Source organism: Salmo salar, chromosome 04 (assembly GCF_965601325.2).
Source record: "Salmo salar chromosome 04, fSalSal1, whole genome shotgun sequence".
NCBI classification, from domain to species: Eukaryota; Metazoa; Chordata; class Actinopteri; order Salmoniformes; family Salmonidae; genus Salmo; species Salmo salar.
Genome location: NC_138294.1, coordinates 90,006,525 through 90,018,206, shown reverse-complemented (window position 1 = coordinate 90,018,206; position 11,682 = coordinate 90,006,525). Strand labels below are relative to the sequence as shown.

The 11,682-nt window shown below is 41.9% G+C and overlaps 1 long non-coding RNA gene across 1 annotated transcript; it reads right to left on the bottom strand.

Annotated features, from left to right (window-relative positions):
* Positions 1 to 4,092: 4,092 nt before the first annotated feature.
* LOC145850235 (uncharacterized) lies at positions 4,093 to 5,911 on the bottom strand. Its single transcript, XR_006767743.2, has 2 exons — positions 5,770 to 5,911; positions 4,093 to 4,703 (listed from the first exon to the last, which is right to left on the bottom strand). It is a non-coding gene; the product is annotated as an uncharacterized LOC145850235 (long non-coding RNA).
* Between the last annotated feature and the right edge of the window lie 5,771 nt (positions 5,912 to 11,682).

Sequence of the window (11,682 nt, the reverse complement as noted above, 5' to 3'; positions counted from 1 at the left end):
GAACCTGCATGAATTTGTTGACACTACTGACTATGATGCCACCTCAGTGATTCCATATATTAAGGAGCATATTTCATCACTGATGGGATTCTTTAAAAAGTACTTCCCTGAAAACAGTTCCCAATATGACTGGGTGAGAGATCCTTTCAATGCACCAGCTCCAACTGGTTTCAGCTCTGCAGAGGAGGACCAGTTCATTGATATGACGTCTGACTCCACATTCAGACTGAGGTTCACATCACAGACACTGAGTGAATTCTGGCTGAGTGTAGAGAGGTAGTATCCACTCTTAGGGCAGAGGGCCATGGGCATTCTTCTTCCTTTTGCAACATCTTATCTTTGTGAGACTGGCTTCTCTGCTGTTGCTGCACTGAAGACCAAGTACAGGTCCCAGCTAAACATTGAGCAGGAGCTGAGAGTTGCAGTATCATGCTTCAAACCCCGCTTGGAAAAGCTAAGCTCTGCAAAACGTGCTCATTGTAGCCATTAATCCTGACTTCCTCATTTTGATTTAAAAAAAAAAATCAGCACAAATTGTTTTATTCATTTTTGTTTTATAGGTCAAAATGTTTCATATATTGTGCTCCTGAGTTAATGTTGCTGATCAATTTGAATTTATTATTATTTATTGATTATATTTAATTTTATTTTTCAGTATCAAATGGTCAAAAATGTTTACAGTTTAAATAAGGGCTGAATTTTTTTCAAATTTCAGGCAAATTGATGCACTTTAAGTCTTTTCTGTTACAAACTAAAAAAAACAATGTTAATAAAGTTATTCTTTGTTGTAAGTTGATCTATATATATATTTTTTTTTTCTTTAATGTTAATAAGGATACAATGTTATGCAGAGGTGTACTTATAACAATTTTATAGACAAATGATACTATTTAGAGTCGCGGCGGAGAGTTGGGGGGCGCGAAATGTTTACTTCTTCCTAGGGGGGGGTGTAACAGAAAATAATTGAGAAGCACTGCCCTACAGGGACAAATAGTGCCACATTACACTCTCAGAAGGAAAAAAAAGGGTAATCTTTGTCATTGACAGCATTACTACAATATGAACACTTCAAAAACAACCTGCATGACATCACTCTTTTGTCCCAAGTGCGTCCTCTAGCTTTTCTTACTCTGTGGTAACCATAGAGATGCACCAGAAAGCTAATCTCTCTCTGCAATGGCCGATTCTGTGACAGCATCATAGAGGACTTTATTGCCCAAAAGCCTGTTTTAGCATGGGCAGCTCCATTCAGGACTTTCACCATTTTGAAGTATTCAACTGGGAGATACTTCCTTTGGGTTAAGGAAGGATTACATAATTCAATCTGGGTCCTCTGGAGGGATCAGACAGAATATAATCGCTGCCAACTGGTGAGGTTAGCATAGCGCTAACTTATGCCATGTTATCTGATGGGACCAGCTACAATTTAGCATTCTGTCACGTGCAAGTAAATCAACAATTTTAATTAGCTGAGACTCATTTTGACCTGGAGAAACTGTTTAAATTTAAATGGTTGCTTATGTTCACAAGTATGTCCCCAATGTCTTCAACTTCTATGAGTGTATTAGCAGTTTGTAAATAAACTGAAAAGGTGCATATCACCACCTACTGTGTGAAGTGTGTACAGTATAGTCTGAACAGGTATAAAGCCAAGGTTGGTGATTTACTGACATCTGCAGTTATGGAATGTCTGTTCAGGAGTGCAATTCATTGGCTGACCCCTCCTGCTCATTCTTCCTAAATCCGTAGAAACTACTTTAAAATGGTGAAAGCCCTCAATGGTGTTCTCTGTGCTAGAACAGTGTGCCCTCTATCCAACTCAGTGGTGGAAACACTGTCAATGAATTCAAGATGATGCACACTGATTACCTCCAAACCAAAGAGGAATAGTTTCCTGTACCTGGAATGAGGACATCTCTACGACAGTCATACAGCATCCCCAGCTGGAAGGGTCGGCCCAGAGCGGCTAGCTCGATGGTCTCCGAGTCGGACATGACTCAGTGTTCTGAAAACATATCAGAACTGGGGTTACTTCAGCAGCCCCGGTATTAGAAAATTGCAACAGATAATATGGCTGTCAACATAAAAATCATAGTTCTTTTGCTCATTGCCCAGACAATGCAGCGTGTGTAAATTATCACTGATACAGTATGTTATGCAAACATTTGAGTCACTCACATCTTTGTTCTCCAGTCTTGTTGTTCTTTCTGAACAGGAAGAGGACTCTGGAGCCCTAACGATTGGTGCTCTTATTTCTTTGGGGGAAAAAAACAAAGACACTGAACATGTTGATGGTTTTCTGGTGGACATAATACAGTCTTAATTAAAACAATCCACCTTAAGTTGACTTAAGTAATGTACCAAACTGAAAAAAATAGAGGACATATATTACAAATGTGAGTAGAAAATACAGAAGTTTCTCTACACTCTGGATTTGTTTTTCAGCAAAACAGCAGCCACACCTCTTGTTTTGGCATACAGCTTAGCTTTTTGATGAGGCTGGTAACCCTAAAATTCTAGAAGGACTGTCAGTCAGCGCTCTAGATGATATTCACAGGATAGTTTTGAAAATGTATTTGGAAGCTATATATGGTTTACATGTTAACAGAATAACCTACAATGTTTTTTCAGCTTTACTCACAGGACAATGGCATACAACCCAGCGTAGGCATGGCGTATAGGCCTAGTGTTTTCATTTTTTGTTGAAATGTTTTTTTGTATTCATTCAGGTTCACAGTGCGGACCAAACCAAGGTTTGGTAGGTATACCTGTACCGTTACAGCCCTATCCTAGTATACAGACACAACCAGGTCAACTCAACTGTAAAGAAACATTTTAAATGTTCACATAACAACGCAACACAACTCCAAACACGACAGATAAGAAGCTACATAGCCCCCTAGGCTATATGAATATAAAGAGACTTGAGCCAAAGAAAAATGGACTTGTGGAATGGAATGAGTTATCAGACCTCGTCAATTCTACCATTACGTAACATTTGAGGACACAATTTAAAGGCCTATGTATTTCATGTTTTGTTCACTGTACAATATAACCACAAGGCTGACCATCTTTCCCCCCTCTTTCTGGCTGCCCTCCCCCTTCTTGCAGGTTCACCTCTCAAAAATGCAACAATAGAAAAAGTAGCTAAATGAATAAAGAGTAAAAATAAAAGCACAATTACATTATTTCACAAATTTAATAATGGGCAGTTCTTCACAAATAGTCACATAGACTATATGGAAATAACACGAGCCAAGCATGTTGACATGTAGAATGATATAGGTTATAAGACCTATGATTCATTTCATTAGTTCTACTACCTCAGCATTGCTCATTTTATAAAGGTTTAAATATGTTGTAGTGAAGTTCAGCTTCAGTCCACAGGGTGGCGCTGTGTCACTGTCAGAAGATATGTGCTTCAGTCAGAAAAACATTTGCTCATCTCTTCGTTCTCAGCTAGCTACAGAAGCTAGCTAGCTACAGAAACGAAACCCATCAAATACACTTGCTGGAAATAACTACTTTTCCTAATATCATGACTTCTATCAACATTCTTAGCTTGCCCATTCACTAAATATACTGTTAAATAACTCAGACTGACATCCAATACCTTTAGGATACTGAACGCTAACTTATTAGCATTAGCCTAACCTTATGCTGATGGGGACTAGTTAGCTACCGCCAAACATGCAGCCAACTCTGCTGCACTGCCTTTCTGGCTGTTCTACCCTCTCCACCTCATTCACTACTAACTCAACCTGATCACTTTTTTTTGCCTCTTTAAGAAGAATTTCTGGAGTATCCATATTTGCTGTTTTATGCTGAGGTGTTTTACTGAGTGATGACATTGACATCTAACCGGTGCTGTAGAGGTGGGGGTTAAGGGACAGGAGTGGTCCACTGTGTTATATCTCTACCAAACACAGCAGACACTGAGTCACACCAGGGGCTTCTTGCAGTGCCTGCTACTGCCTAGCAAAGTATATTGGATAGTTTATTTTTGTCATTAAAATGTGCATAGCGCAAGTGATGAATCCTGAATAAAATGTGTGGATTTTTCTGTGTCAGAAGAGATCCGGCAACAAGGCATCAATAGAATCTATTTATTGCAAAGCTACAGATTCTCAGATATTGACAGGCATTGGTTTTGAAAAGCATTTGATGGCAGCAGCCAGGTAAACAAAACCAAAGACTGCTAACAGGGCTATTAAAATCATTGTCATTTGTGTGAACTATCCCTTTAAGCACATCATTTGAGGAAAATAAAACAGGCAGTGCAATTGTAGATATTAAAAGTACACAATGATTGTGTACTTTCTCCAATAATTCATTGTGGATAAATTAACTGTTTATGCCCTTGTCTCTTAATATTTGAATACATTTATACAGTTCTGTGATCTCCTTTTGCATTTTCTTTTTCCTGCTTTATCCTGGTCCTTTCATCCTTCTCTCGCTGTCTACTGTGTTCTATTAATTTTAGTCTTTGGATCTCGATCTCCCGTCTTCGTTTTTCTTCCATCTTTTTTTCTGTTTCCATTCTCACTTTCTCAGCAAGGAGTTGCTTGTTTTCCTCTTCAGTCCTCCTCTTTTCCTCCTCCACTTTCTGTTTTTCAGTTTTGGCTTGATCGAGGTCTCTCTCTGCCTTATCCGCTCGATCTTTTGACCAGTCTCCACCCATTCGCTTGTTGGTCTCTGACTTTCTTAGAGATGATATGAAAATAACAACAAAAATAGACAGTGAATGCTTTTGCTCGCAAAGCAGTAATTTTGTACTGTCTGATTTGTGAGTTGACCTTCGTGCCTGCTCCCATCCCCTACTATTCTGTATTTCTTTTGACTCATTTGAATACAGGTAGACCAGAAAAGCCACATCCCAGAAGGGCAGATAAGCGGAAACCCTGATTAGAAGCACCTGCTGCTCATCTGTTTCTTTACAGATGTTGTCACTACACACTGAAGGCTGTAAAGCCGACACATCTGTGTGCGCTATCCCTGATGCAGTGAAAATGACTAAAAACATAGAATAATGAAGAAAGATTTATGCGACAACTTACACCAGCGGGTTTTACGCACCAGCCAAGCCTCTGGGAGAGCGCGATGGTTCTCTTTTGTTCAATAAAGCATACACATTATTACAGCTATTGTCCGGGATTGGTACATACATATTTAACAAAAAATATATAATTACATTTAAATTAATGACACAGTATAGCCAGCAATTTGAAGAATATAACTTATAAATACGTCATGAGCTTACGATTGTTTATTTTGGGTTCTAATGGGGAAAAAGACACTTATTTTACTCCATTGTTTATAAATATAAAAAAGCTATGTATAGATTCAAAAGATGGTTAAAACTATAATGCAGATGTCATGGACTGTCAGTCCTGGCATCTGGAGCACATTCTTGAATTTGAGAGGGGTTACATTTCCCTAGCCCCATCCCTCAGCTGCGGACCACAATAAGTGGTGGGACGGACAATGTTATTTCTCAACTATCAATTCAAGTAACAATTAAAGCTACAATTAAAACTACATTTGGTGAAACAGCGCCTTTGATATTGTTTTAGTGATGAAACGCAGGAGACAAGTTGTGTCAGATGGAAGAAAGGTGTTCTTCCTTTGAAGTAACTTCGTTGTTGTAATATTCCAAACGGACGTGCCAGTTTCACCAAATGCGGATTGTAGCTTTAATGATTGGACAGTAAAGGTTTTGCTTAGCAACCATTTAGGCTTATCGAAATGAAATAAGGGTTAGTAGCCTACCTTAAATCAACGAAGCTTTCCGATGGATGTCAACCAGACAGAAATCACAAGTAGATGTACAAAATAGAAGCCAAGTAGAGCCCATAGGTCGGGATGTATCTCTACCAAGATGTAGACCGGGAGTGACACCCTGTTTTATAGACCAAATCACAGAGTTTCTAAACCCAGAGGTGCAACATCACGAGACTTCCAGGAACGCTTGTGAAACAGACTGAACAGAACATGCCGGGATTTGGTGCTTGAGAAGTCAATGACAGAAGTGAAAATATCTTCCTTAGTTGTTCATTTTCACAAAATCAAAAGGAAAAATCTAGATTCGAGACAATTTCTTAAGTAGTTGAACATGTTATTTCACCAATCTCGTGAAAGTAATAAACTGACACGTTTTAATTTTAGTCAAAAACAAGTTTATATCGAAGGACTACCTTTGATTTTCCTGCTTGCACATGCGCAATTCGGCGCAAGATGACCATTAGACCCGATGACTTGCTTCTACGCCTGAGCTTTGACAGCCAACGTCGCCATGACATCACCTACAAGTGTAGTCGCGGATTTGAATAGGATAATCATTTTTAGCTTATCTTCATACTGTATTGTCTTTGACCAAATCTCTCTTTCTTGTAATATATGTGACCACCCCACCCAAACACTCTTCTTGTAAATCACATGACTAAAGGTAAGCCTCTGACTGCAGTCCGAATTCAAAGGGTGCATTCCAAACATGTAAAAAACACCCTCTCCCCTCAAATTAAGTGGACACTTCAAATCAAATCAAATGTATTTGTCACATACACGTGTTTAGCATATGTTATTGCTGGTGTAGCGAAATGGGTTGTTTTTACAGGGTCAGCCATAGTAGTACGGTGCCCCTGGAGCAAATAAAGGTTAAGTTCCTTGCTCAAGGGCACATCGACCGATTTTTCACCTGGTCGGCTTGATTATTCAAACCATCAACCGCTCGGTTACTGGCCCAACGGTCTAACCGCTAGGCTACCTGCCGCCCTGATGACATATCATGACGAATGATGAGTTGACACTTGCAGGGCAAGGGGCGAGGGAAGAATGAATACATTTTAAATGGACCCCGCCCTTGCCCAGAAATGTGTCACTAGTTCGTCCCACGGTTGTGTTTTCTGTCATCATGGAACCACCGGTAGCTGTTGTGTGTGCCTTATATGCGACACAGTGAATGATGATTGCATTTCATATTTTGGCTAGAAGACAACACATCCGCAGACATCGAATGCTAGCCATCAGAGGACATCAGGTAAATCGAAAACTACAATGTATAAATGTGATGCCAGGACAAGTTGTATGCTCTAGCTAACGTTTCCAAAAGCTAACCAAACAAAAACATCATTACTTTTCCGATATGTGCTTGTGCTGTCGTGAATTAGTAGCACCATTTCTAACTTATTTACATTCATTTTTACTTGTATGTTGACCTCTCCATATTGATGTTAGTTTCATGTTTTGGCAGACTTTTCTTAGCGGATGTATAATCATCACAAATTGAATTATGGGGCGTTTACGTTGTCAACTTCCCTTGCTTGGCTAATTGTTTGGACCGAAGGCAAAGATGGCTGCAGGGATTCCCCCGAGGGTAAGTGGAGGAGGGTGTGTCTTTTGTGTTTCAATCAATCAAATGTATTTAAGAAGCGCTTTTTACATCAGCCGATGTCACAAAGTGCTATACAGAAACCCAGCCTAAAACACCAAACAGCAAGCAATGCAGATGTAGAAGCACGGTGACTTGGACAAATTCCCTAGAAAGGCAGGAACCTAGGAAGAAACCTGGAGAGGAACCAGGCTCTGAGGGGTGGCCAGTCCTCTTCTGGCTGTGACGGGTGGAGTTTATAACAGTACATGGCCCAGATGTTCAAACGTTCATAGATGACCAGCAGGGTCAAATAATAATAATCACAGCGGTTGTAGAGGATGTAACAGGTCGGCACCTCAGGAGTAAATGTCAGTTGGCTTTTCATAGCCGATCATTCAGAGGTAGAGACAGCAGGTGCGGTAGAGAGACAGAGCTGAAACAGCAGTTCCAGGACATGGTAGCACGTCTGGTGAACAGGTCAGGGTTCCATAGCCGCAGGCAGAAAAGTTGAAACTGGAGCAGCAGCACGACCAGATGGACAGGGGACAGCAAGGCATCATCAGGCCAGATAGTCCTGAGGAATGGTCCTAGGGCTCAGGTCCTCCAAGAGAAGAGAAAGAGAAAGAGAGAGATAGAATTAGAGGGAGCATCCTTAAATTCACACAGAACACCGGATAAAACAGGAGAAATACTCCAGATATAACAGACTGACCCTAGCCCCCGACACAAACTATTGCAGCATAATTACTGGAGGCTGAGACAGGAGGGGTCGGGAGACACTGTGGCCCCATCTGACTATACCCCCGGACTGGGCCAACCAGGCAGGATATAACCCCACCCACTTTGCCAATGCACAGCCCCCACACCACTAGAGGGATATCTTCAAACCACCAACTTACTACCCTGAGACAAGGCCGAGTATAGCCCATGAAGATCTCCCCCACGGCACGAACCCGAGGTGGGTGCCAACCAGGACAGGAAGATCACGTCAGTGACTCAACCCACTCAAGTGATGCACCCCTCCTAGGGACGACATGAAAGAGCACCAGTAAGCCAGCGACTCAGTCCCCGTAATAGGGTTAGAGGCAGAGAGCGGGGAACCGGCCAGGCAGAGACAGCAAGGGTGGTTCGTCGCTCCAGTGCCTTTCCGTTCACCTCACACCCCTGGGCCAGACTACACTCAATCATAGGACCTACTGAAGAGATGAGTCTTCAATAAAGACTTAAGGTCGAGACCGAGTCTGCATCTCTCACATGGGTAGGCAGACCATTCCTTAAAAATAGAGCTCTATAGGAGAAAGCCCTGCCTCCTGCTGTTTGCTTAGAAATTCTAGGGACAATAAGGAGGCCTGCATCTTGTGACCGTAGCATACGTGTAGGTATGTATGGCAGGACCAAATCAGAAAGATAGATAGGAGCAAGCCCATGTCACGCTTTGTAGGTTAGCAGTAAAACCTTGAAATCATCCCTAGCCTAATCAGGAAGCCAGTGTAGAGGCTAGCACTGGAGTAATATGATACATTTTTTTTTGTTCTAGTCAAGATTCTAGCAGCCGTGTTTAGCACTAACTGAAGTTTATTTAGTGCTTCATCCGGGTAGCCGGAAAGTAGAGCATTGCAGTCGACTAATCTAGAAGTGCCAAAAGCGTGGATACATTATTCTGCATCATTTATCGTCAAAGGAATGAGCGTTACACCGAGGCCTGTACTCTGGAGCGGGATGATGGAGTCTTACGTGAGCATCGCTCCACACTTCTTCTGCGCGCCGAAACCACTCATCTTTCGCAGGAGCTTCAGTCTGGCCCGGGATCCACGGAGCCAGAGCCGGCTGAAATCCCAAAACCCACTGGAAGGGGGTCAACCCAGTGGAGAAGTGACGTAGTGAGTTCTGGGCGTACTCTGCCCATGGAAGAAATCGTGCCCACTCATCCTGCCGGTCCTGACAGTGAATCCTCAGGAACCTCACGAGCTCCTGGTTCAAACTCTCCACCTGCCCGTTTGACTGAGGCCGGTACCCGGAAGTGAGGCTGACCGTGACCCCGAGCTTCTCCACAAAGGTCCTCCATACTCGTGATGTGAATTGGGGGCCACGGTCGGAGACAATGACAACATACACTCAATTAATATTTGGTAGCATTGCCTTTAAATGTTTAACTTGGGTCAAACGTTTTGTGTAGCCTTCCACAAGCTTCCCACAATAAGTTGGGTGAATTCCTCCTGACAGAGCTGGTGTATCTGAGTCAGGTTTGTAGGCCTCCTTGCTCGCACACGCTTTTTCAGTTCTGCCCACAAATTTTCTATCGGATTGAGGTCAGGGCTTTGTGATGGCCACTCCAATACCTTGACTTTGTTGTCCTTAAGCAATTTTACCATAACTTTGGAAGTATGCTTGGGGTTATTGTCCATTTGGAAGACCCATTTGTGACCAAGCTTTAACTTCCTGACTGATGTCTTGAGATGTTGCTTCAATATATCCACATAATTTTCCATCCTCAAGATGCCATCTATTTTGTGAAGTGCACCAGTCCCTCCCGCAGCAAAGCACCCCCACAACATGATGCTACCACCCCCATGCTTCACGGTTGGGATGGTGTTCTTCGGCTTGCAAGCCTCCCCCTTTTTCCTCCAAACATAACGATGGTCATTATGGCCAAACAGTTCTATTTTTGTTTTGTCAGACCAGGGGACATTTCTCCAAAAAGTACAATCTTTGTCCCCATGTGCAGTCGCAAACCATAGTCTGGCTTTTTATGGCGGTTTTGGAACAGTGGCTTCTTCCTTGCAGAGCGGCCTTTCAGGTTATGTCGATATAGGACTCGTTTAACTGTGGATAGAAATACTTTTGTACCTGTTTCCTCCAGCATCTTCACAAGGTCCTTTGCTGTTGTTCTGGTATTGATTCGCACTTTTCGCACCAAAGTACATTCATCTCTAGGAGACAGAACGCGTCTCCTTCCTGAGCGGTATGACGGCAGCATGGTCCCATGGTGTTTATACTTGCGTACTATTGTTTGTACAGATGGACGTGGTACCTTCAGGTGTTTGGAAATTGCTCCAAAGGATGAACCAGACTTGTGGAGGTCTACAATATTTGTCTGAGGTCTTGGCTGATTTCTTTAGATTTTTCCCATGATGTCAAGCAAAGAGGCACTGCATTTGAAGGTAGGCCTTGAAATACATCCACAGGTACACCTCCAATTGGCTCAAATGATGTCAATTAGCCTATCAGAAGCTTCTAAAGCCATGACATCATTTTCTGGAATTTTCCAAGCCGACTAAAGGCACAGTCAACTTAGTGTATGTAATCTTCTGACCCACTGGAATTGTGATACAGTGAATTATAAGTGAAATAATCTGTCTGTTAACAATTGTTGGAAAAATTACTTGTGTCATGCACAAAGTAGATGTACTAAACGACTTGCCAAAACTATAGTTTGATAACAAGAAATGTGTGGAGTGGTTGAAAAACTAGTTTTAATGACTCCAACATAAGTGTATGTAAACTTCCAACTTCAACTGTACTTCCTGAAGTGTTTCCATTCCCCTTTTAAGTGATGCTCTGTTTCTGTAATTTTTCTTCATTTTTGAATTTGATATGATGTAGGCTAGGGCTGGGCGATAAATCAATATCCCTCAATAACGATATAAAAACGTTTAGATTCATTTTCGATAATGTCGATATAGAATAATTAGGTACAGCAGTCCAGTTCACCTCTGACACAGCAGGAACGTGCGGAGAAGTGACAATATGCACGTGGAGAGGTATACGCCCTCTAAAAACCACTTAGCACCTCGAGTGATGGAGTAGCCACTATTAAATTTGTGATGATTAATCATCCGCTAAGAAAAGGCAGCCAAAACGTGAAACCAACATCAAAATGGAGAGGTCAAAATACAAGTATAAGTAAAAATGAATGTAAATAAGTTAGAAATTGTGCTACTAATTCACGACAGCACAAGCACATATCGGAAAAGTAATGATGTTTTTGTCTGGTTAGCTTTTGGAAACGTTAGCTAGAGCATACAACTTGTCCTGGCATCACATTTATACATTGTAGTTTTCGATTTACCTGATATCCTCCGATGGCTAGCATTCGATATCTGCGGATGTGTTGTCTTCTAGCCAAAACATGAAATGCAATCATCATTCACTGTGTCGCATATAAGGCACACACAACAGCTACCGGTGGTTCCATGATGACAGAAAACACAACAGTGGGACGAACTAGTGACACATTTCTGGGCAAGGGCGGCGTCCATTTAAAATGTATTCATTCTTCCCTCGCCCCTTGCCCTGCAAGTGTCAACTCATCA